The sequence below is a fragment of the Lepus europaeus genome, chromosome 16 (genome assembly GCF_033115175.1).
Source record: "Lepus europaeus isolate LE1 chromosome 16, mLepTim1.pri, whole genome shotgun sequence".
NCBI lineage: Eukaryota > Metazoa > Chordata > Mammalia > Lagomorpha > Leporidae > Lepus > Lepus europaeus.
In genome coordinates, this window is record NC_084842.1 from 26,714,954 (window position 1) to 26,740,555 (window position 25,602).

Sequence of the window (25,602 nt, forward strand, 5' to 3'; positions counted from 1 at the left end):
GACAAAGTACAAAAAGCAGATTAGTCAATATCACTTTCTCTCATTTTTTTTTTTTTTTAATTATTTACTTACTGGAAAGGCAGAGTGACAGGAAGAGACACACAGAGAGAAAGAGATATCTTCTATTGGCTGGTTCACTCCCCAGATGCCCGCAATAGCCAGGGCTTGGTCAGGCCAAAGTCAGGAGCAAGGAACTCCATCTAGGTCTTCCACATGGGTGGCAGGGGCCCAAGAACTTGGGCTTCCACCTGCTGCCCCTTGGGTGGATGGGAGGTACAGAGCAGCCAGCACTCTAATCAGACACTCTGATATGGGATGTGGTGTCACAGTGACTTAATTCCCTGCACCACAATCTGCACAAACTACATCAGTATATTTCAAATTGCTTTCCTTGTATGGGTTAAAGTATTAAAGTAGAAACGACTTCTGTATCATATCAACTCGAATTTTTAAAAAATATATTTTTTATTTTTGTATTGAGGTTTTTCTTTTTTTTATTTTTATTTTGTTTTTTTTTGACAGGCAGAGTGGACAGTGAGATGGCCGCCACGGCCGGCGCACCGCACTGATCCAAAGGCAGGAGCCAGGTGCTTATCCTGGTCTCCCATGAGGTGCAGGGCCCAAGCACTTGGGCCATCCTCCACTGCCTTCCCGGGCCATAGCAGAGAGCTGGCCTGGAAGAGGGGCAACAGGGACAGAATCCGGAGCCCTGACTGGGAATAGAACCGGGTGTGCCGGCGCCGCTAGGTGGAGGATTAGCCTGTTGAGCCACGATGCCGGCTTTTCTTTTTTTTTAAATTTCTTTGCTTGTTTTTTGAAATGCAGGGTGACAGAAAGAGAGAGAGAAAGATTGGGATCTCCCATCTGCTGGTTCATTACCAAAAATGCTCACAGCAGCAAGGGCTGGACCAGGCTGAAGCCAGGAGACACTATCTTTTGCATGTTTCCACACTATCCTTTGATATTTCTGATAAGAAATCTGGTATCATCCTGATTTTTGATCCCCTGTTCATATCTATTTTTCTGATGACTTTAAGATTTTCTTTTTATTACCGATTTTCATACATCTGATTATGGTGTGCATTGCTATAGTTTTCTTTGTGTTGCTTATGCTTGGGGTTTTTTTTTTTTTTTCTTCATGGGTCTATGAGTTTATGGTTTTCACTAAATTTGGAAATTTGTGGCCCTTATCTGTCTAAATATTTTTTCCATGCTACCCACCCTCTCTTCTCTTTCAGGGATCCTAATTACATGTGTATTAGGCTACTTGAAATTTTCCCAAAGTTATTGATTCTATTCACTTTTTAAATCCTCTTTTCCTTTGGTCTTTCCTTTTGGATAATATATTTTGTTCCACTTTCAAGTATACTTTTCCAGTATACTTTATTCTGTAAAAATCTTCAAGTAATCCTATACAGGGTGTGTTTATCTTAATATTGCAGTTTTCTTCTCTAGATTGTTCTCTTCTATGTCTCTCATGTTTCTATTTCACTTTTTTTTTAAGATTTATCTTATTTATTATTTGAAAAACAGAGTTACAGAGAGGCATAGGCAGTGCGAGAGAGAGGTCTTCCATCCACTGGCTTACTCCCAGATGGCTACAACAGCCAGAGCTGAGCTGAAGCCAGGAGCTTCTTCCAGGTCTCCCATGTGGGTGCAGGGGCCCAAGGACTTGGGCCATCTTCTGCTGCTTTCCCAGGCCATAGCAGAGAGCTGGATCGGAAGTGGAGCAGCCAGAACTTGAACCGGCGCCCATATGAGATGCCAGCACTGCACAGCGGCTTTAATCTGCTGCACCACAATGCCAGCTCTCTATTTTACTTTTTTAACATGGAATTCACTACAATAACTCTTTTCACCTCGTTTTCTATTTATTCTATCATTTGTGTCGGTTCCAGATGAGATTGAGTTAGTTGATTCTCTCATTGTGGCCCATTGGCCTGTGTCTTCTCATGATTAGTAATTGTCTATCTCATGCTGTTGTGAATTTTAACTTATTGGATTCTTGATGATTTTGAAATCCTGTAAATATTCTTGAACTTTGTTCTGGGATCCAGTGAAACTGCTTAGAAGCAAGCAGTTGAAAACTTAAAGTCTTAACAATCTAAAAGTCTTTCTTTTGTAAGTTGTTATGTGAGACTAGAGCAGACTCAGTCTGGGCCTGACTATTCCATGCAGCTGAGTACAGACTCTCTGTGTACTCTGTTCGTTGCATCATGAATCATTGTGTCTTAAACCTGGCTGGTACAAACAGGTGCCATTTCTAGCTGTGTGTATCAGACATTGTTCCTCCCAATCCTTTCAGGTAATTCTTTGGTTTTGGGTAGTTTTCTCTTATGCATGCCCAAATCAATACTCAGAATACGTGGTAGGGCCCCTCTGCCGAAGTCTAGAACTGTGTGTGTGTGCAAATCTCTTCGGTAGCTTCTCTGTGAGTTCTCCCTGTTTTGGTTTACCCAGCTTTTAGCTCTGTTTCCTCAGCTCAGGAAGGCCACCTGAGTACCCCTTTCTATGCCGTAGCCTCTAGCTCTAGCAAAGTGAAGTGGGGCCATTATCATTGGTATCTTATCAGTTGTTTCCTATCTCTCAAGTCCTTCATTGACTGATGTCTAGTATCATTAGAATTGTTATTTGTTTACTTAACAGTCAGATTGACAGAGAGAGAGAGAGAGAGAGAGAGAGAGAGAGAGAGAGATCTTCTTTCCACTGGTTCACTCCCCAAATGCCACAACAGCTGGGGCTGGTCTATGCTAATACCAAGAGCCAAGGACTCCATCTAGATCTTCCATGTGGGTGGTAGGGGCCCAAGTACTTGAGCCACCCTCTGCTTTCCCAGGTAGTTAGATCAGAAGCAGAGTAGCTGGGGCTCAAACCTGTGATCTGGTATGGAGTGCCAGTGTGACAGGCCATGACTTAACCCGCAGTTCCACATAATGCTGGCCCCAAGAGTTGTCCTGACTACATCTTGATTTGTTTGTTTATTTCCAGCAGGAGGGAGAATCCAGTCCATTTTGGATGTATGTGGAAGGCATTATTCTGACAATCATTAAAATGGTAAGGAAGACTTTATTCAGTATCACTGCAATGGCTGTCAAAACTATAACCATAGGAGAGAGAGACTGGGTGGGCTCAAACCTGAGTACAGCAGGACAGCTGGGAATTTATAGGAGTGAGCCCAAGACACCAGATAAGAGGCTGCTTCCCCTAGCAGGATTTCCTAAGCACTGGCTCCAAAGAGTCAACCTTAATTCTGTAAGACGAAGTGCTCATATCTGATTTCACACATCCTTCTCCCATATGACATTCCAGACCAAGCCTTGGTTGGATGATCAGTTTTGCCAGTTACATCCTGCTACAAGAAAGATTGATTCTTACTGAGATCATGTAAATAATTGTAAGGCCATGAAAATGAGAATACTCAGTAATGGTGTCTGAATTCCAGAAAGATTTGACAGGGAGAAAAAAAGGTGGATGTTCCATTTTTGTTGGTAAAAAATATGATCTACTAAATTGTTACATATTGTAGTTACCTTAAGAAGGAAAGGGGCTCCTTATACAAGGAACATAGAACATTCAAGAATCAGCAGTATCCCAAACAGAAAGTCACAAAAATTATAATTCTCCTTGAACTCATTCAGTCATTGACAATTCCTATTTAAGAAGTTATTTGTTTTCATCTAGTTGAAGGTTTGACTGACGGAGAGACAGAGAATCTCTTCCATCCACCGCTTCGCTTCCCAAATGCCCCAAACAGCCAGGGCTGCGCCAGGCTGAAGTCAGGAGCAGAGTGGGGACAAGGGGGTCTCAGTGTTGCTGAAAAACGCCCAAACTAGTTGGAGTTGTTGCTGCAGAACCCTCAAACCGGGGTCCACTTGCCTGATGCACAGAGAGCCAATCACCAACACTGGGGTGGTGGAGGAAAGCAGGTGTTTATTGCAATGAGCAGAGCAAGAGCCAGCAGCTATTGCTTGAATCCTGGGCTCCCAGAGGAGTTAGGGGTGAAGGTTCTTATAGATTGAAGTTGAGGCTCCAGTGTGCACGATAGGCTCACATCCAAGTTCCTAGTTGATCAGTAGTGTTCGCGACCTTCCTTTGATGGGTCAGCAATGCCGTACTCTTTAGCAACTTTTTTATGGCCAGGTGGGCTGCAGTTGGTGCACGTGTAGGGGAGGGGTACATGTTAGTGGTGGTTACCTTCTGCTTCAGACCTGGAGTTTCCCTGCCTGGACCAGGAATTCCCCTGAACAGACCCCTCTAGCCAGTACTGGTCATCAAGATTTTCATCTATTAGACAAGCAAATGACTTGAGTCTGGTGATTAGAACCGTCAGGACAGCTGGATCACTCCCTCAAGTCAGTAGATTCCTTTTGATGAAGGACAGATAAGAACACCTTGTTCTAAGGGAGACAGGCGAGAGGCTGGGTCTTGCCTTCACATTATAACCCACATGAGTGAGTTGAAAAGGATTGAGTAGACATTACCACGAACATGATCTAGTGGAGGGAGAGTCCTGCTAGACTGACTTAACAGGATACTTGCTGAAGGTGGTGCAGAGTGATTAGATCTCAAGAGCAGCTGGATTCCTGCTAGTCTGGGTTAGCAGGGTTCCAAGTAGGCTGAAGACAGCTCAGGACAGAGGCCTAGCCCAGAACAGTGCTCACGGGGACCTATTTAAGTTGGTCAAAGTGAAACCCCCCCCCCCATGTGGTGTCTTGGTTGGTATTAAAAGACTGATATTGTGTACCTTTCATATTGTGTACCTTCCTTTCAGGAAGACATGGGCTCATTTCAAAGTTATGCAGAGGAAACACTGGAGTTGGGATTGATTGCTCCTGGTAAGGATATTCCTTAGTACTATGAATGGGTTCCCCAAAATTCATACATTGCTAACCTAATCCACACATTCATATAGTAGTGGAATCAGAAGGTGGGGTGCCTTTGGGAAGCAATTAAGATTGGATGAGGTCAAGAGGGTGGGGCCCCCATGACAGGGTCAGTGGCTTTACGGGAACTAAAGGGGAGCCTTGAACTAGAGACGGAGTGTTGAGCAGAGCTAGAGTTGGCTCTGTCTCACCATGTGATGCCGTCTGTGTCGTCAGGATGCAGCAACCGGTACCCAGTGCTGGCGTCTTCACCCTGGACTTCGCCACCAGGGCGTCCAGAAACTGCTGCTCTATCAGTTACCCAGTCTGTGGAACTCTGTTAAAACAGGGTAAAACAGCGAGCTTCCAGTTAGGAGCCTGGGAAGGAACTGAGCTCCACCCCTGCTTGCTATCACCTGGTTGGTTAATGGTTGGTGCAAGTCACAGACAAGAAAGCCCCTGACAGCGGTACAACCAAGAGAGTGGACTTTTTCTTCTTTCCTTCCTGCGTTTCTTTCTTCCTTCCCTCCTGCATTTCTTTCTTTCTTTCTTTCTTTCTTTCTTTCTTTCTTTCTTTCTTTCTTTCTTTCTTTCTTTCTTTCTTCTTTCTTTGATTCTTTCTTTCTTTCTCTCTCTTTCTCTCTCCTTCCTTCCTTTTCTCCCTCCCTTCTTTCTTTTCAAAAAAACTCTGTACTGTAATGTAAATTTAAAATGTTACCTCAAAAACTAAAAAAATAAAAAAAAAAGGGAGAAGGAAGGATGGTGAGAGGGAGAGAGGGGGAGGGAGGGAGGAAGGGAATATCATTATGTTCTTAGAATTGTATCTATAAATCACACTGAATCTGTTAAAAACTAGTTAGGGGCCGGCACTGTGGTCTTGTAGGCTAAGCCTCCATCTGTGGCACCAGCATCCCATTTAGGCACCTGTTCATGTCCCGGCTGTTCCTCTTTTGATCCAGCTCTCTGCTTATGGCCTGGAAAAGCAGTAGAAGATGGCCCAAGTGCTTGGGCCCCTGTACCCATGTGGGAGACCCAGAAGAAGACCTTGGCTCCTAGCATCATATTGGCTCAGCTCTGGCCATTTGGGGGGTGAACCAGCAGATGGAAGACCTTTGTGTCTCTCCCTCCCTCTGTCTTTAACTCTACCTTTCTTTCAAATAAATAAATCTTTAAAAAAACTGATTAAAAATTTAAAGATGTACATAAAAATAAAAAAGCAAAAAACAAAAGGGATTTATGTATTTGGAAGATGGAGTGACAGAGGGAGAGAGAGAGAGAGAGAGGAGAGAGAATCTTCCATCCACTGGTCTACTGCCCATGTGGTCAAATGGCCAGGGCTGGGCCACACTGAAGCCAGGACCCTGGAACTCCATCCAGGCCTCTCATATGGGATACAGGGGCCCAAGCACTTGGGCTATCTTCTGCTGTCTTCCCAAGCACATTGGCGGGGAGCTGGATCCATAGCAGGGCGGCCTGGGACTTGAACCTGCACTCTAGTGTAAGATGCCAGCATCTGAAGTGATGGCTTTACCTGCTGTGCCGTAACACCAAACCCCAGAGAGGCCTTTCTTAAACCTAGAACCCTATGGTAGGCCCAAGTTCCCAGTCTGACTCAAAGATGTAGTGAAAATGTTATATTGCCTGCAATTAACGTATAAACTTTTTCAGTAAAGGTACCTATCTCTGGATTTTTAGTTGTGTTTTGGTTTAGAAATTTGAATCTTAACCACCCCACCCAAGAGGTTACTGTGTTAGAGGCATGGTCCCTGGGGTGGCACTGTGGGGAGGCTATGAAACGTTGAGAACATGGGGCCTGGTGGCAAGTCCTTAGGTCACTGGGGGGTTCCCTAAAGGAAGTTCTCACAAGAAGCTTACTTTAAAAGCCAGAATTTGTTCTCTCTCTCTGCTCTCTGGCTCACCACGTGATCCTGCTTCTACATATTCTCTCATGGCCATCCATTGCCCTCATGGAGGCCAAGTCACTGGGGCCACCTGATCTTGGACTTGAACCTCCACAATTGAACTAAGTAAGCCTTTTCTCTTTGTAAAATTGGTTGCCTCAGGCATTTCATTGTGTATTGAAAAGCTAATTCAAATCAACACCCAGAGACAACCAGCTAACTTGGAAGACCTACTGAGGAAGGAACACACACTCATACCCAAGTGCTGAAATTTTTATTTTTTTTTGGATTTGAAAGACCAGTAGGAAGTCCTGCCCTAGAGGTAGTGAGAAGCACTACCTTTCTCTTTATCGGCCCCTCCCTCCCCCCCACCCCCCATAAACACAGACAGCTTTGTTATTTTAGCATAATAAAGTTTAGAAGTGATTTTCATTGAAGTAAGAGGTATTCAAAATGTGTGGATTCATTGCAAATACTGTCCCTGCATAAACATAGTATTATAACTCTTTTTTTTAAGATTTTTTTTTATTATTACTTTTATTTTTTATTGTGGAGTTACAGACAGTGAGAGAGACAGGGAGCGAGGTCTTCCATCTGCTGGTTGGCCACAATGGCCAGAGCTCAGCTGATCCAAAGCCAGGAGCCAGAAGCATCCTCCGGGTCTCCCACGTGGGTGCAAGGACCCAAGTGCTTGGGCCATCTTCCACTGCTTTCCCAGGCCATAGCAGAGAGCTGGATAGGAAGAGGAGCAGCCAGGACTAGAACCAGTGCCCATATGGGATGCTAGCACCACATGCAGAGGATTAACCTACTGCACCACAGCGCCGGCCCCCACCCTTCCAACTCTTGTTTCTGTTTTGGGATTTGACACAGGACCTGCAGCTACACTTCATAGAAGGGTTCTTGCACCTGACCCTCACTAGACATTCAACTAGATCTTGCTGTTATAATGTCATCATTTCTGCCTTCAGTGAATCTGTTTTGCAAGGCACTTGTCACAGAGCCGATGGAATAGAGAACTGGTAATTCGTTGAATTTAGAGAACTGGTCATGCAGCATTTTTCATGTGTTTGTTGGTTTCCAAATATTTACTTTATGGCCGCATTTGCTACTGCCTGGCAATGAAGCTGAGAAAAGGAGACTTACGGCCCTCACCTAGCTCTGTTGCAGGTACACGTAGGTCACGCGTAAGGGTTTGTGTCCCTTAGCGTAGGCAGGATGTCAGAAGCTCTGGGTCTCGAATAAAGTCTGAACCCATTGTTAAGGACCCTTGCAGCAGAAGAAGTATTTTTTAAAAGCTTTTTAAAAGAAAATTTATTTGTTTATTTACTTGAAAACAGGGTTAGAGAGAGAGGAGACACACACACATACACACAGAGAGAGAGAGAGAGAGAGAGAGAGAGAGAGAGAGAGAGAGAGAGAGAGAAATCTTCTATCTGCTGATTCACTCACCATAATGGTCACAATGGCCAGGGCTGGGCCAGGCCAAAATCAGGAGCCTAGAACTTCCTTCAGGTCTCCCATGTGGATGCCAGGAGCCCAAGCACTTGGGCCATCTTCTGCTGCTTTCCCACGCTCACTAGCAGGGAGCTGGATTGGAAGTGAAATAGCTGGGACTCGAACGGAAGTTCATATGGGATGCTGGCATTGTAGGTAGTGGCTTAACCCATTGTACCACAGCACCAGCTCCAGAAGAAGTATTCTTTATTGTATTCGTATGCCCCTTGTATTTCTGCATATTGGTTCCTGCCATTAATAATGAGCCACCTCAGTTCTTTTATTAGAAGGACTTAGCGGGGCTGTTGCCATGGCATAGCTGGTAAAGCCACTGCTTGCGGCACTGACATCCCTTTTGGGCACTGATTTGAGTCCCAAGTGCTCCACTACCTATCCAGCTCCCTGATAATACTCCTGGGAAAGCAGTAGAAGATGGTCCAAGTGCTTGCCACCTGGGTGGGAGACCTGGAAGAAGCTCCTGTCTCCTGGCTTCAGATCGGCACAGCCCAGTCATTACATCCATTTGGGAAGTGAACCAGCAGATAGAAGATCTCTCTTTCTGTCTGTCTCTCACCATGTCTCTCTCTGTAATTCTGTTGTTTAAATAAATAAATAAATCTTAAAAAAAAAAAAGGACTTAACACACCAAGTATTTGGTACTGAGCTAGGGACATAGAAGAGAGAACACTCTGATGCTCTCTGAGCTGTTTGTCTAACGTGTTTGTTTGTGGTGTGGTCTCAATTTTAACTTCTGAAGGATGTTTAAGGCCAAGCTGAATTTCTGGAAGCAACCAAAGCCCCTCAGGCTATAATTTCCACCCCCTGTCTCAAGCCCAGGATATTCTTTTTAATTTCAAAGGGCGCAGAAAACCTCTTCTATTCCAATGACGTTTTTGCACGAAGCTGTTCTTTCCTTTGCCTGCTCTTTAGTGTCTGCAAGAACCCCTCCCACGGCGGTGCGCTGCTTTCCCTGCTCCGGTCTCCTGTCTCCGGGCATTACCCGGGACACCGAGTTCCTCTGTACTTCTGTGTCAGTCAGCTTGTGTCTTGAATGAGGAAATGCTTACTCCTTGCTGTGGACTACACTATGAGATTCCGTCTGGGAAACACACAAGTAAGACAAATAAGACCACTAGCAGGCCTTAGACTTCCTGTAATTCTAGACTCTAAAAACATTTCCTGTCCAATCAAGCATTAACAAAATGATCAATTGAGAGCCAAAACATTGTTGTAGGATGAAAGATTTTGGACATTATCTGAATGATGGTTAGAATACCCAAGTCACTGTGAAAATGTGGAACTTCTAGTTTTCTTATTTTTTTAATGTTTATTTATTTGAAAGGGGAATGACAGAGAGAGAGGGAGAGACAGAGAAAGAGGGAGATCTCCTATCCACTGGTTCATCCTCAAATGGCTGCAATGGCCAGGGCAGGGCCATGCTGAAGCCAGAAGCCAGGAACTCCATCCTGGTCTCTGCCATGGGTGGGTGGCAGGAATCCAAACACTTGGGCCATCTTCCACTGCTTTCCCAGGCACATTAGTGGGAACTAGATTGGAAGTGGAGCGGCCAGGACTTGAACTGGTGTTCCTATTTGGCATGCTAGCATCACAAGCAGCAGCTTAACCCACTGCACCACAACCCTGTCCTCCCTGGTTTTTAATACAAATACCATGTAAATGCCATGGCACTGCAATGAAAAAATGTCGATGCAGCTCCCATCAGTGTAACTTTTTTTCACTTCTGACCTTGAGCCAGGCTTTAGAACCACACTGGGCAAACAAAATCAACGTGAAACACCCTAGCTCACAGAACATGTGTTAAATGATTGATACTGGGCAATAAACAAAGCTTTTGGAAAGGGCCTTTGCTCTTTGTAATTGCAACATAAATGTTTCCTTGGGAGGGTGGCTACCTCTTCTTGAAAGGCCGGCCACTGGGGACAAGGGACATTGGGATTTCTGCCAGTGGAGTGCAGATGGGTTGCGCTTAACAGGCCTATACTTGCCCAGCTCAGTACAGAACTACCCACAAGAGTCAAGGGGGTTTTGTGAGTGCATCCAACTACAGTGATGACTCATTGCAATAAATTTAATATGTGTGGTTAAGTTTGATGTTGCTGAAAGACTCCTGGGTTTTGAGTCAGGATCTCTGGGTGAGAAGCCCCTCATCTAGTTTCTGTAGGGGAGGAAAAATACTCTCCTTACCCACCCCAGGTTGGTGACAGAGGCCTCTATAACAAAAGACAGATGAATAAGAGACAAGCATGTAGGTGTATTTAATTTACCTGGTACTTGACGCAGGAAGCTTTGTAAGGAAATGAAGGCCCAAAGTGACAGCTAGGCAGGAGTCATTCTTCATAGTAGGTCTGGGGAGTAGACAGCTGTGGAGCAGTGTGATTGGACAGAGTGGCTGGGACCTAATGACAGCCGACTGCTGGGGCGCACGTCCCGTCTATCCAGACCATTCCCCGTGACTCTTCAAGGAGGGAGATGTTGCTTCCTCCTGAGCACAGGGAGGGCATTTCTCTCCTGAGCGTCCTAGGAGCTGACTCAGGAGGTAGCTCAGAAAGTTCCTCCTAGGTTTTATGACTTCCTTCAGGGCTGAAAGGGGTTGTGGGGGGGGAGGGGGAAGGTCAGAGAGACCCTCGTGATCATGCTCTCTCAGACTCCTCCACCTTGAAATGTTCAGTACACCAAGGTGCCATATTTTGGGGTAGCACCTCCTTACCTCCCCATTACGCAAGCACTCTGAGCTTGGAGTTTGCCTTTGTAGCATGCAGATGGCGTCCCTCACCGGATAGGACATTTTAATCAAAGGCTTTTTAAATATATATGCATATAATAAACATATACATGTATATGTAAACTTAGTTGAAAGGCAAACTCTCTCTCTCTCTCTTTCACACACACACACACCAGTCTGTCATCTGTTGGTTCACTCTCCAAATGATTGCAACAGCCAGGGCTGGGCCAAGCTGAAGCCAGAGGCCAGTAACTCCTTCCAGGACTCCCACCTGAGTGGCAGGGGCCAAATACTTAAGCCATGATCTACTGCCTCCCAAGGTACATTAGCAGGAAGCTGGATTAGAAGAAGAGTAGAAGAGACTCAGACTGACACTGATACAAGATACAGTGCACGAGCTGTATCTTCACCTGCTGTGCCACAGTGCCAGCCCCCTAACCAAAGGATTAAATGAACGCAACTATGCCAGGATCTGGAACATAGTAAATGCTCAATAAATGCTAATGTTCTCATTCTTATATTAAAGTTAATAACATAAGTGCCCTCCATGTATTGCTCTAATTTAACTTTTTCCACTTGAATCCCCATGCATATTATAAAATCCTTGAGGATAGGGACATAATATTATCTGTTTTTAGAAAAATCAACAGCAAGGCCGGCGCCGTGGCTCAATAGGCTAATCCTCCGCCTTGCGGCACCGGCACACTGGGTTCTAGTCCCAGTTGGGGCACCGGATTCTGTCCCGGTTGCCCCTCTTCCAAGCCAGCTCTCTGCTGTGGCCCGGGAGTGCAGTGGAGGATGGCCCAGGTCCTTGGGCCCTGCACCCGCATGGAAGACCAGGGGGAGGCACCTGGTTCCTGGCTTCAGATCAGCGCAGTGCGCCGGCCACAGCGTGCTGGCCATGGCAGCCATTGGAGGGTGAACCAACGGCAAAGGAAGACCTTTCTCTCTGTCTCTCTCTCTCTCTCTCACTATCCACTCTGCCTGTCAAAAAAAAAAAAAAAAAAAAAAAGACAAAAAAAAAAGAAAAATCAACAGCAATAATCATAAGAAATTGATGCATGTTAAATTTTTGTCAAAAAATGTAATCACTTTCCAAACATACTTCAAAACACTCAATGCTAATATTAAGTAACTTACTTAGAGACAGCGTGGAGGTTATCCTATGGCTTAGTTAAGAAAGCCCTCTCATGGCTTTGAGTCAAGTGGTTATGATGCTTACATCCCAAATGGGAGTTCTTGGCTTTGACTGCCAGTTCAGGCTCCTGAGTCCAGCTTTATGCTAACACAGATCCTAGGAGGCAGCAGATGATAGCTTAAGTAGTTGGTCCCCTGCTACACATGTGGGAGTTCTGGACTGAGTTCCAGGTTCCTGATTCCCAACCCAGCCCCTGCTGAAGTAGCCGGTGCAGAGTAAACCAGTGGATGGGAGTTTTCTCTCTGTTCTGCCTGCCTCTCAAATAAAAAAAGAAAGGTTGAAAGAAAGAAAAAGAAAGAAGGAGAGAGAGAGAGTTCAATCAAGCAAGTCTCGTTAGTACTGAGAATGGGCCAACTGGGCTGAAGTTGGGAGATATCCCCATCCTGTGTTCTAAGTCAGAAACCAGGGCATACATGATCTTTGTGCATCACCTCATCAGTACTCAGCCCAATTCTTTGCTCTTATTTTGAGCCCACTGGCACCTGTGCGGGAAGAGAAGAAAAAGAACACACATTCTTCAGGCTTCATGATCCCTTCTGTGTTCATTAGAATAAACTAGAAAGCAAAGTTTGGAAAACCCCTGTGGCTATGCGTGCAGAGGCGTGCACACAGATGACTCTTCTGGTATGGCTGGAAAACAAACAAGGTGTTCAACATTCTATGAGGTCTATGTGGTTGAACTTGAGTCTGACAAAACATCTTGTTTGGGGAGTTCACCAAGAACCATCTTAAGGTTAGGAAAGCAAGGTCTTGACATCAAGAGTATCTACTCTGCTTTGACCAACTGGTCACCTTGAATATTGTGGATATTATGCAGAGTTCACAGGTGTGGTTTTTCTCTCTTCACCCTCTTTAATCCAACTTCCTTCACTAAAAATGAGACTGTTAAAGTATGTTGAGGCTTAAATACTTCAACAAGATCGAGCTCTCCAAGTCAGGAGGCTCCTACTACTTCTGAAGTGCTTCCCACTTTTCCAGAATAAGTCTTCTGCCTCCATTTACCTCATCATCCTCTTAAAATGGTGTTCTCTGTCAACTGAATTGTTTTTGTATTGGTTTCACTAAACTTGGGTTTGGTGAGCAATTTTCTATTCAAAATGACTATTAGCCATCCATTTGTCCACTGATTCAATAACTCCAGCTTTCTGTGTTTCTAATTATGCACCAGTAACTGAATTTTATTGATGACCAAACTTAAGCTCAGAGAATGAATAACTTCCCCAAAGCCATCAGCTGCTAAGATGCAAAGCTGGGATTTGAAAGATCTTCAGACTTCAAGCCTTACGCTTTTTACTCAGTACCTCTCATTCCAACATCTGGCAACACCAGAAAACTGGGTGATAACCCATATATAATTATGGCTCATTCCACTCTTAAGTTGGTTTTTCTAGCTGTTACATTGAACTGGCTTGGCGGCCAGTTTCACCTTCCTAAAGATCTCCATCTTTTTCTACACAATATTTCATCAGTTCAGGAGAAGAAAAATAAGCCTGAGTTTGGAGATTGGGAATATTGGTATAGAGTAGGCAAGACTTTATAAACGTAAGACGTGCTCTATTTTTAATGGTATCTGGGTCGAGGCTCAGAAAATGATTCCTCAAAGGTTGAGAGGGCTTATAATATGCTTCACAATCAAAGTCCCCAACTTGTCTTGCTTCTGCTCCCGCCTCCCAAGCACCGGGAAGGAATCTCTCTGGAAACTCCTTGTCTGCCTTAAGAGTGGGCCTCTCCTTCCTCCCATACCTCATAAGGAGAAAGGAAGACCTTGGAATGAAACCGCACAGGGATAATCTTTGCCACAAGATAATGTTTATCTCTCGGGCTCACTCAAACTCCAAAGACAAGGATTCACAACTCCTGATTGCCAGGTCTACTCCTCCCTGGTTAACAGCTACTCTCCTTCTGAAGTTGCCAATGACTTCCACCGCTTCCTTTTCCCCCATGAAGGGCGTGTTTAAGCTTCCACCAACTGGGCCTTTTGGGAGGCTAACACTGTGTATGATTGTGTGCCCATGCTTGTTATTAAATTTGTATGCCTTTTTATCCTAGTCATTTGTTCATTTCAGTAAGCCTTGGTGCGTGGGTGGGGTTTCCCTTCACCTTTATACCCCGAAGAGAGGAAAAACCATTTTTGCCTCTATCTCCTAGTTCAGTGCTTGGGGGCCATGCAAATTAAACTGAAAAAAAGACAAAAGAACAAAAGTAGATGGAATTCTATTTATAAGTATCAGAAATCACAAAGCAATGTGATTCAAAGAGGTGGTTAGAATTTGGGACACAAATCTTGGGCTAGACAAGGGAAAAAAGTTTTGGACTTCAGACATGGGGGAGGTGAGTTATAGAAAGATGAAGGGAGGGAATTTATTTTTTCCCTTTTTATTTATTTTATTTATTTTTATTTTTTATTCAATGAATATAAATTTCCAAAGTACAGCTTATGGATTACAATGGCTTCTCCCCCCCCCCATAACTTCCCAAGGGAGGGAATTTATGATAAATGAAGGTTGTTCACTAAAATCTGTTATGCAGAGGAGTATTTTCTCAAGTGTTACCAATTTTATCTGGGGGCTGGTGTTGTGGCATAGCAAGTTAAGCTGCTACCTGCAATGCCAGAAACACTTATGGATGTCAGTTTGAGTCCTGGCTGCTCCACTTCCAATACAGCTCCCTGCCAGTGTGATGGAAATGCAGCAAAAGGTGGCCCAAGGACTTGGGCCTCTGCACACATGTGGGAGACCTGGATGCAGCTCCTGGCTCTTGGCTTTGACCTGGCCCAACTCTGGCTGTTGCAGCCATTTGGAGAGTGAACCAAAAGATGGATGATTTTTTTCTCTCTCTCTTTCTCTGTAACTCTGCCTTTTGAATAAAATAATTTTTTAAAAAAATAATTATATATGTATTCTTTCTCTCCTAGTATGGAAAAGAAACATCCTTGTAAATAGATGTTTGTGATTGCTTTTAGAGAGCATAGGGGAGGGCTGGGAGCTGATTGCCTCCAGCTCAAAGCAACTCTATGCCAACCTAGCACATAGCAGATTTTGGGGGGTGCATTACAGTGCCCTTCATGTATGTGAAGCAGGAGCACTACTTATTTGGTGTTAGCACACATCACCTCCTATGCTGTTTATCTCTTTTGTAAGGATAAAAGTTACTTAAGAGGGGGAAAGTGGGTTCCTTAGTTTCTTGTTTTTGTTTGTTTGTTTTTTTGTTGTTGTTGTTTGTTTGTTTTTACAGGCAGAGTTAGACAATGAGAGAGAGACAGAGAGAAAGGTCTTCCTTTTTCTGTTGGTTCATCCCCCAAGTGGCCGCTACAGCTGGCGCACTGCACTGATCCAAAGCCAGGAACCTGGTGCTTCCTCCTGGTCTCCCATGTGGGTGCAGGGCCCAAGGACCTGGGCCATCCTCCACTGCCTTCCCGGGCCACAGCAGAGAGCTGGACTGGAAGAGGAGCAACTGGGACAGAATCCAGCACCCCAACTGGGACTAGAACCCGGGGTGCCAGCACCGCAGGTGGAGGATTAACCTAGTGAGCCGTGACGCCGGCCTGTAATGCTCTCTTTTAAAAGCTACCCTTTATTTACAACCCTGGTAGTTCATGTGTTTTACAGTCTCCACCACATAACACCTCAAGACTATAAAATCTCCATTTCACAGATGAAGAAACTGAGGCTCATGGGGTTGATAGGTTTACTAAATAAATGCTGCAGATAGGTAGTGGAGGACCCACAATTGGCCCATAGATCTGTGTATTAGCCACATTTCTCCAGAGAGATAATCAATAGAGAGTGTATGCGTGTGTGTAGGGGTGTGTATGTGCATGTGTATGGAGAGAGACAGACAGACAGACAAACTTTAGTGAATTATTGCATGGCCAGGCTGGCAAGCCCCAGGAGTGCAGGGTGAGCCAGTAGACTGGAGACTCGGGAAGGAGCCAGTGCTGCCATTCATGTCCGAAATCCACCTTCTGCAGAATTCGCTCTTGCTTGGGCAGGTCAGTTTTTTATTTGATTCAGATCTTCAATGGATTGGATGAGGCTCACCCACAGCAAAGCAGTCAAGCTGCTTTACTCAAAGTCTGCCAATTTCAATATCAGCCTCATCCAAAAACACTCTCCTAGAAACCTCCAGCGTAATGTTTGCCCACATATCTGGGCACTGTGGCCCAGCTAAGCTGACACCACTGATGAATAGCACATGTCACACTGTTTTCTTTTTTGTCGCATTGAGATTCTTTTCAACATAGGTGCATTGCTGCCTGGAGTGAGGTTCAGGCCGTGCACACTAATCTAGAGCAAAGGCCTCCCCACCTCACGTGAAATGCATATCCATTGCCATTGTGAAAAACCAAGTCCATCTGAGAGGATTTTGTGCCCCCTGAAATGAACAAGGCCAGCCTGATGAGAGTGGGTGCAAAGAGCAGACACTCAAGTCTATTTTCAGGGCCAGCTTTAGGGACCTCTTAGTCAGTTTTGGAAGACAATCTAATCTCAAAAATGAAAAGGAAAAAGAGAAGTTAAGTTTTGAAATTTATGATGCTTACTTTCTGCACTGAGAGAAAAGGAAAATGAAAACAGATCTGATCAGGGGCTAGGACTGGATGCGTGTATAAGCTTCCCTAAAGTTGCCGGTGTAGTTCAGCCTACTTTAAGTAGCAGTTCTGATTTTAAGATATTAAAAAATTTTTGATCCAAATCAAAAACAAAGACGTCATGAAAGCATGTTTCCCCAGATGCACTTCTGTGATTCTGGAAAGTTTTCTTGATAAGCTGAGCTGAAAGGTTGGCCATGTTGTTGGGAGGTGGAGATGGGGTTTCCCAGCTGAAGAACAATTTTCAAGCGGAAGAACTTTGGAAACCCGGTCTGCTTTGTTCTTCAAGCAAAAGACAACACTGGGGCCCAGAAGAGGATACTCCCAACTATTCCACTTTTGACTTCACACTGAGAGTTCTGGGGAACTGAAATGCAGAGAGAGTCTGTCTCTGAAGTTCCCTTTTCTATGCAAAGACAGGGTCTTCCAAAAAGGATCACAGCTGCCTCCATGTCTTCTTATTTAAATTTCATTAGCTAAGCATGATTGAATGCAGCTCAGAGGGTGAGACTGAAAATCCAACATCACACTTAGAGGAGATTTTACCTGGCCATTTTCTGGCATTTGGGTCCATTCATTTCCTCTAAAAATCAATTATTAGCTCTCTAAAAAAGCCTGCAATTCTTCCCCCACCACACACACACACACACTCTCTCTCTCCTCCATAAAAAATGTATTTTAAGCCTCCATCATCTGGCCCTTCTTTGAGTTTTATACTTTGTGCAGCTCCCATATACATGAATAGATTTGCACACCTTGCTCTTGTTAACCTGCCTGTTGTTTGTTTCCGCAGTCAGTTATGGAACCTTCAGAGGGATGGTATAAACTTCAGCATGACAACCAGGGGGAACTGTGTGACCCAAGACATCCCAAGCTTTCCATTTATTTTCATTTTTATGCATTTAGTTGTTGTAAAATAGACATAACATAAAATTGATCACTGTAACCATTTTTAAGTGTACAACACAGTAGCATTAATTATACTCACGATGGGGTACAGTCATCACCACATGTATTTCTAAAATGTTTTCAACATCTTAAACAGAAACTCTACATCCATTAAACAATAGCTTCCTATCTTCCCTCCCCTTAGTCCCTCATGGCCTCTTTTCTACTCTCTGTCCCTGTGAATTTTCCAGTTCTAGGTTCCTCACACAAGTAGAAGCAACAGTGTTTGTCTTTTTATGTCTGGCTTTTTTCAGTTAGCACGATACATTCAAGGTTCGTCCACATTGTGACACATGTAAGAATTTCATTCCAGCCAGAAGAAATCTGCACAAATGACAATTTATCACTTTTTTAAAAAATTTATTTACTTGAGAGGCAGAGTTACAGACAGAGAGGTAGAGACAGAAAGAGAGGTCTTCCATCTGCTGGTTCACTCCCCAGATGGCTGCAACGGCTGGAGCTGGGCCTATCCTAAGCCAGGAGCCAGGAGCTTCTTCTGGGTTTCTCCACAGGGATGTGGGGGCCCAAGCACTTGAGCCATCTTCCAGTGCTTTCCCAGGCCACAGCAGAGAGCTGGATGAGAAGAGGAGCAGCCGGGACACGAACTGGTGCCCATAGAGGGTGCTGGCGCTGCAGGCGGTGGTGGCTCAGCCTACTACACCACAGCACCAACCCCAATGGTTTATTCTTTAAAGATCAGGTAGAATGACTTGAGGCTTTAAAACACCAGTGTGATGAACATATTGTGAAAGGGAGTGTGTACTTTCCCAGTTCCAGACCGTGTGTGCTGCTCTCTGGAAGCTGGGTGACACGCACAGAGCCCTTTCCTGCCTGCTCCTCTGGCTTTGTTCTGTCTTTTGCTATAGCCTCTGTCAAGGCATCATTTGTGCATTAGTTAACAAGCAAATCAGTCACTAGTCAATAATAATAAATTAGCATATTATAAGTATTTAATAATGAAATAAAAATATTGATGACAGTGATACGTAAATAATAATGAAATAAAATAGATTAATTTGTCATTTGTTTATGATTCTCTAAAAGGCCTCTGAGGGGTTGGCATTGTGGCACAGCAGGTTAAATCATAACTTGCCACATTGGCATCCCATATCAGAGCACTGGTTTTGATTTCTGGCTGATCTACTCCCAACCTAGCTTCTGCTAATGTACCTGGGAAATCAGCGAAAGATGATCCAAGTGCTTGGGCTTCTGCCACTCACTCATATGGGAGACCTGGATAGAGTTCCAGGCTCCTGGCTTTGCCCTGGCCCTGCCCTGGCTGTTGTGTCTATCTGGGGAGTGGACCAGCAAATAGAAAATATCTATACCTCCCTCCCTCCCTCTATCTCTACCTCTACCTCTGTCGTCTCTACCTCTATCTCTCCCTCTCTGTTGCTCTGCCTTTGAAATAATTAAATAAATATTAAAAAAATAAGAATAAAAGGCCTGACACTAGTTAGTACTGACTCACCAACCAGACGTACTCTCTTGGAATCCTTAAGAAACCAGCCTTTTAATCCTGGAAGCCGTTATTAGGGCTCGATATTCACACTGCAGAGGCACAGACTGAATATCCTAGGAGGGTGTTTGTGCTGAACTTGTCTATGAGATGACTGCTGGTCATCTCAGAAACTTCTGTGACTTCTTGGTGCTAGTCAGTAGAGATCTTTGTATGAGGATCTGTGGTTCAGTCTTTTTGCCACTGTTAGGTATTTGGTCCTCCCAAGGACAAAGTGGACCAGACATGTGTAGAAGGTGAGATTCAGAGAATTTAATTTGAAGAGGAGGCTGAACCCAAATCTTCACCTATGACTCCTGCCTTTTTCCTTCAGAGAGTCTGGCCATTATGTGCCCTGGAAGGCAGTAAGTCCTGAGTCCCTGCCACCTATGGGGAGACCTGGATTGATTTTCAGGCTTCAGCTTCAGGCTTGCCCAGTGCTAGCTATTGTGAGAATTTGGGCAGTAGATAAGAGTGCATGCTCTTTCTCTTTTAAGTAAATAAAATAAATTAATTTGAAAAAGATTTATTTATTAAAAAGAGTAGCAGAGAGAGAGAGTGAGCGAGATAGGGAGAGGGAGGGAGGGAGGGAAAGAGAGGAAGATCGTCTATGTGCTGGTTCACTCCCCAAATGGCCACAACAGCCAGGTCTGGGCCAGGCCAAGGCCAAGAGCTGGGAACCCCATTCTAGTCTCCCACGTGGGTGGCAAGGACCCAAGTACTTGAGTCATCATTTGCTGCCTCCCCAGGTGCATAGCAGGAAGCTGGGTTGGAAGTGGAGCAGCCAGGACTCCAGCTGGTACTCTGACACTGAATGCCTCAATGGCAGCACCACGACGCTGGCCCCAAAATAAATAAAATGTCTAAAAATACAGAAGGAGTAGGGCTGAGAGCTGGGTACCAGCTGGATTAGCTGGTCAGATTTCTCTAGGTGTTAAGAAACCAGCAGCCAACTCGGTTCTCCCTTCACGTGAAAGCTTAGAGCCGTCCATCCCTGGGTGGAGCTTATGTGTTTAATAGAACAGGCTGGTCTAACACTTAGCAGTTGTGTCCCTAGTACAGATATAAGCGGTCTCCCAAAAGTTCCTGGAAATAGTTTTCTCTCCACAACAGACTTGCTAGGGTGGGCATTGTGTCGCAGTGGGTTGAGCCAACACTGGGGACATCAACATCACATATCACAGTGCCTGGGACTGAGGTCCACCTCCACTTCAGATCCAGCTTCCTGCTGATGGGCATCCCGGGAGGCAGCGGGTGACCACTCAAGTACTTGGATTCCTGCCACCCATGTGAGAGACCCAGACTGAGCTGCTGGCTGAGCATCTAGGGAGTGAACCAGTGAATGGCACAGTCTCTCTCTCTCCCTCTCTCTCTTTCCCTCCTTCCCTCCTTCCCTCCCCCCTTCTCTCTATCACTCTGCCTTTCAAATAAATAAGTAAATGCTAAAAAAATTATATTTTAATTCAATTTCCCACGAACTTCTTGAAGCTTCCTCATAGCTGGGCTGTGTTCCTGGAGGTGACTGCCTCGCTGTGGGCTGAACGTGGAGGTCATGGCCCCGTACGCAGGCATGGCCTCTTTGACTTGAACAGTTTTCCTGTCCCATCGTAGCAAGTGGCAGGGTCTCAGACAGGAAACCAGAATTCTGAAGATGAGCCACAGACAAGCAAGAGAAGAAATCCTGAGGAGTTTTCTGAGCCTCACCCCTTTGGGTTTGAAACTTGAGGAACAGAAAAGTGATGAAAAGAATTCAAGGTGGTAGAAGTTAAATAGGACCTCAGGGTCTTGGAAGTAGTTGGAAGATCCTACCCTGAAGATTAGAAAGCTGTATTCCCATGTCCAAGTCAAACAGAAGTATAACAATGGAGGGCCATTCAAAGAGCTTTTATTTGGGGAATGACAAAGAATCGAACTGCAACCCAGGCCAGATATGCCCAGAGAGGTGGTCTCTGGTAGATCTGAGGAACAGAAAAAAGGGTTGGGACTGTAAGGGGAAGAGAGAAAAGCCAAGGTGTTTTCAACGCAAACTCGTGTGTGTGTATTGGCGAGTAGACGGTCAGGAGTAAAACACTTCACGTCACAGCTGCCGACTGCGTTGTGTTGTTCCTGAGAACTCGGGCGTTGAGCTCATGTTCTTGCATCGGGGTCAGCTGTCCTTGTGAGCTTTCTTGTCATCAGGAAATCCCGGGGACAGCACTCTGTTCATGGCCTTGCCTGGATCCATCAGCCAGGGTCCCACACGGGCAACTGCCTTCTGAACCCGACAGCTCTCACCTCTAGGACAGAGCACTGAGAAATCACGGGGCGTTCCCTTTGCTCTCCATAGCATCAGGAAGATTTCAGTGCCTCCCCTGTGTAGAGCAGGGAGGTCGACTGCACGAGGCAGTGGGGAGAGGAGGATGTTACAGCAGAAAGGGCTGTGTGCTCTCCCTTGGACCAGAATGATCAGTGAGGGAGACCGGCACCTCACCCTGCACACCATGCTGGTGAGCAGCCCTCGGGAGGCAGGGACCTGTGAGAGGGTCCACCTGCCCTTCTCAACACTGGAGGACACAAGGGGTTCCCAGAGCTGGTCCTTTTTGGTCGTTCTTTTACTACTCCACGGTCAGGCATGAGAGATACATGTGCAGATATACAGAGAAGTTAAACACCGCCTTCTTCCCGGGTCCCTTTCATGTCCAGAGTGTGTCAGAGGTTCTAGAGTGATGGAAATTCCCCAGGCCTCCCCCTGTCTTTTCATCTGTGATTATCTGGGGCTGAAGTTTCAGTCCTCATCTGTTATCGTGCTCCACCTCGAAGTCTATCCAAACACCAGAGTATGTGACAGGAAGTGAATGCTTGCCCAGAACTTAGTGTTTTTATTTCAACACCCTTAAGGAAAAACTTCTAGAAAATGAACTCCTTAAAAGTTTCTAGCAGGGGTTTTCTGAAAGAGATCAAATTTAAATTTGCCTTTGGAGCAGCCTGTTCCCACTTGACTAGGTCCTCACAAGTAACTAGATGTAAATTGTAGGTGCTTGGGTTAGGGTTGTAACCTCGCTACTTTTTGTTGGCACTGAGGAAAGGTGGTACCAAGGGGAACAGAAATCTTGACTTTTTAAAAAAAAAATTCTTTATTTGAAAGGAAAAGTTTTATATATATATATATATACACACATACATACACACTAAATGGCTGCAACAGCTGGAGCTAGGCCAATCCAAAACCAGGAGCCAGGAGCTTCTTCTGGGTCACCCACATGGGAGACAGGGTCCCAAGCACTTGGATCATTCTTCACAGCTTTCTCAGGAACATTAGCAGGGAGCTGGGTCAGAAGTGGAGCAGCCGGGACTTGAACCAAGCTCATATGGGATACTGGTGCTACAAATGGCAGCTTTCCCTGCTGTGCTACAGCATTGGACCCCAAATCTTGACTTTTTAATGCAAAATATCTCAACTGAAATACTGGTAATGATTCTTATTGTCTTGGAAAATGCATGACCCAAGGCCGCGGCTCAGTAGGCTAATCCTCCACCTGCGGCCCCAGCACACCGGGTTCTAGTCCCAGTCGGGGTACCGGATTCTGTCCCGGTTGCCCCTCTTCCAGGCCAGCTCTCTGCTGTGGCCAGGGAGTGCAGTGGAGGATGGCCCAAGCCCTTGGGACCTGTACCCAATGGGAGACCAGGATAAGCACCTGGCTCCTGCCTTCAGATCAGCGCAGTGCGCCGGCCGCAGTGCACCGGCCTCGGTGGCCATTGGAGGGTGAACCAACGGCAAAAGGAAGACCTTTCTCTCTGTCTCTCTCTCTCACTGTCCACGCTGCCTGTAAAAAAAAAAAAAAGCATGACCCAAATGAAATGTGTCTCTGTGCCTAATTTGCAACCTTTAGAATTCAGATAAAATTACATGGCCTGGGGGAAGGAAGCAATGCTCCAAGTTAATAGGCAAAGGATAGGGACTTCCTTGAATGTAGCAGATCTGCCCATTGTTAATCCTTCTGGGAGGTTGCAGTCCTGAGTCAAGAAATGTCAGCCCCTGAAAGACAAGTTCTCCTTATTGATATAAAGTTCTCTATATATAAATTAAAAAAAGCAAAACACAAAAAACAAAGGAAAGAAATGAGGACCAAAGAGGAACACCTGCAGGGGAGAGGAGCCTCTCTCTGAACCATGGGCACAGGTATGCTCAGAGCCCACTGTAGGCTCCTCTCTCTAAACCATGGGCACAGGTATGCTCAGAGCCTGCTTATGGTCGGCCTGGGCTGGCCCCTGTTCCAAGCAGATGAGCTGGGAGTCTGACCCTGAGCAACTGCCCGAGTGGCCCTAGGTCACCCTCTGCTTTGGGCTTATCTCCTCAAACACCAGCATGACCCCGTTAGAAGTTGTAGCCCAGGGGCCAGAATGGTGGCACAGTACTTTAAGCCGCTGTCTGCAACTCCAGCATCTCATATTGGAGTGCAGGTTCGAGTCCCAGCTGCTCTACTTCCGATCCAGGCCCCTGCTAATGTGCCAGGAAAAAAAGCAGAAGGTGGCCCAAGTATTTGGGCCTTTGCCACCCTTGTGGGAGACCTAAATGGAAATCCTGGCTATTGGCTTCTGCCTGGTACAGCTCCAGCTATCACAGATATTTGGGGAGGGAGCCAGCAAATGAAAAATCTTTTCTCTCTCTGCTCTCTCTCTTGCTTTGTCACTCTGCATTTGAAATAAATAAAATAAATCTTTAAAAATCATTAATATATAAAAGTTGTAGCCCAGTTCCAGCTGGGGGTGGAGGGAAATGCTGTGGAACAGAGTGGAAGGAGGAGAACACGTGTCCCTTTCTCAAGTTCAGAGTGGGTGGTCCCATGGTGCCAGCACAGTGGCACCTCCTGACTGCCAGCAGCTGGGAACATAGCCATGCTGCATGGAGAGGGGCAGCCCAATGCCCAGATACACAGGGGGAGCCCCCAGAAATATCTGAAGGGTCTGGCTTCCTGTGTGGGCAGGTGCATGGTGTGATGAACTATAACCAGAGTATGGAGGGAACTTGCCCTTTGTGTATAGTGAGGGGTAGTAGAAGCTGGGCCTTTGGTGAAAGAACTGACAATGTGTGAATGTTTGTCTGGAGCTTTAGAGTTTGCAAAGCAACCCATTGACATCAGCTCATGGAATCTTTTTATTTATTTATTTTTTGACAGGAAGAGTAGACAGAGAGAGAGACAGAGAGAAAGGTCTTCCTTTTCCGTTGGTTCACCCTCCAATGGCCGCTCTGGCTGGCGCACTGCGGCTGGCACACCGTGCTGATCTGAAGCCAGGAGCCAGGTGTTTCTCCTGGTCGCCCATGCGGGTGCAGGGCCCAAGCACTTGGGCCATCCTCCACTGCCCTCCCGGGCCACAGCAGAGAGCTGGCCTGGAAGAGGGGCAACTGGGACAGAATCCGGCATCCCAACCAGGACTAGAACCTGGTGTGCTGGCGCCGCAGGCGGAGGATTAGCCTAGTGAGCCGCGGCACCGGCCCTCATGGAATCTTAACACTAATCCTGGGTGGAAGGCCTGGTAGGCATATGACCCCCATTATTTAAGCATAAATTTAGTTCTCAGAGAGTTGCAGTAACCTGTCCAACACCAGGCAGCTAGTGAGACACAGAACTGGGATCCAGATCCAGGTCTCAGGCCTCTAAACCCAGGGTTTTCTTCTCTAGCGTTTGGGGTTGAGGCAAGGGGATGGCCATCCTAACCTGCTATTAGGGGTTGAGCTGTGTCCCCCAACTACCAATGGTAGCAATCTTCTTTGAAGATAGTGTCTTTCAAGACATAATTACAGCTCACACTGTGAGGCCTGGTGTCCTCATAAGGAGAGGGACGTTGGGACACAGACACACACACAGGGAAAAGAATGCCCCATGGAGACAGGCTCAGGGGAAGACGGCTGTGCGGACGAAGAGGCAGGCTGCCCCGCGGCATCTACTAGCCGAGGATCTCTCGGGGCCACTAGGCGCTGGCGGAGGGAAGGATCCTCCCCACGAAGCTTTGCAGGGAGCGTGGCCCTGCCGGCACCTTGATTCTGAACACTCAGCCTCCGCAACTGTGAGAGCCCAAGTGTCTGTTGTTTTCCGCACCCTGGTGGTGGACTTTGTTATTGCAGCCTCAGTCCCACGTACCAGTACAGGAAGAAATAGAGATGCAGATGGACAAGTTTAGGGGACGGTACCTGAGCTTGCTTGCTTTGATCTTGGGGCTGCCCCTTTTGACCTCTGGTTTCAGGAAAGGGAGGCACAGTATGTGAAAACTGATGCTCTTTGTGAGATGTATTTAGTTAGTTGACAGGCAGAGGGATAGAGAAGACACGGAGATAAGAGAGAGATCTTCCATCCCCTGGCTTATTCCCCGAAACATCGGTAACAGTCAG

General features: G+C 45.9%; 1 protein-coding gene across 5 annotated transcripts in view; it reads left to right on the top strand.

The window, feature by feature from the left end:
• The window catches only part of ENPP6 (ectonucleotide pyrophosphatase/phosphodiesterase 6), a 222,758-nt gene that overhangs the window by 802 nt on the left and 196,354 nt on the right, over window positions 1-25,602 (top strand). For 2 of the 5 annotated variants that reach the window (XM_062213344.1, XM_062213345.1), the window contains exons 2-3: window positions 2,989-3,054; window positions 4,772-4,835. The gene's annotated coding sequence lies outside the window, so the exon portion shown is untranslated. The remainder of the gene's footprint in view (window positions 1-2,988; window positions 3,055-4,771; window positions 4,836-25,602) is intronic. The other 3 variants (XM_062213343.1, XM_062213346.1, XM_062213347.1) reach the window with 3 other exon arrangements.